We start from the raw sequence: 944 nt of genomic DNA on the forward strand, positions 1-944 counted from the left end.
GTTGAAAAATCATTGTTAAAAATTTTATTTATATATTATATGTGCTTATACAAGCAAGTAATGGAAAGCAAAAAAAAAGGACTTAAAATATGATAATTTTTTACAAAGCCAAAAGCATACAAATTTTAAGAAAAATTATTTTAAAAAAGAAGAAGAAAAACCGAAAAAAAAACCGAAACCGAACCAAACCACGGTTTGGTTTGTTTCCGGTTCAAGGTCTCAAAAAATGCCAAACCGAACCGAATTTTTTATTCGGTTTGGTTTCCGATTTTAGGTGAAAACCGAACCCACCCTTAGTTGCAGTGACATTTGGGATACGTTTCCACATTATGAGGCATCAAATTTAGTGAGCTTCACTATTGCTCATATATAGTCATCACTACTGTAGGGGGCCATGTTGTATTTCAAGATATGTTTCGTTTTTTTTTTTTTTTCGGAAATAGGTCATCAACAAGATAGAGGTGTTGGAGGTCAACAACCTGGAAGTGATGGAGGCCAGTTAGATTGAAAGGTGACTGTTATGAAAATGCTTATCTTGAGTTATTGTTATAATTTTAGGTTTTCTCTTTTTCTTTTTTATTTGACACAAACCAAATAATATCTAGTTATCTATATCATAACATTATTACCTAGCTCTCGTTGTCTCTGCTATGCGGCTAACCCTAGCTAGGGTTTAGTTGTCAGATCTTACTGGCTGGCGACTTTGTCCTCTGTACGTAGTCCATGTTTAATGGGTTTTTTCGCCTTGTCTACCTTTCTTGTTCAATCATTCAGTTGTTGCACCTCATCCTTATCGTTTCTTTGATGGGATCCATCCTTCACAGGGTTCTCCTGTGCTCTTGCCACCATTTGGTCTGCCTATGGTGACAGACGGCCACAGTGTGGATCCTAACCAGACATGATATCCCAGATCTTCTCAAAGATGGAAGGTGGTTGCTGTTGTT

This window comes from Fragaria vesca, linkage group LG2 (assembly GCF_000184155.1).
Source record: "Fragaria vesca subsp. vesca linkage group LG2, FraVesHawaii_1.0, whole genome shotgun sequence".
NCBI lineage: Eukaryota > Viridiplantae > Streptophyta > Magnoliopsida > Rosales > Rosaceae > Fragaria > Fragaria vesca.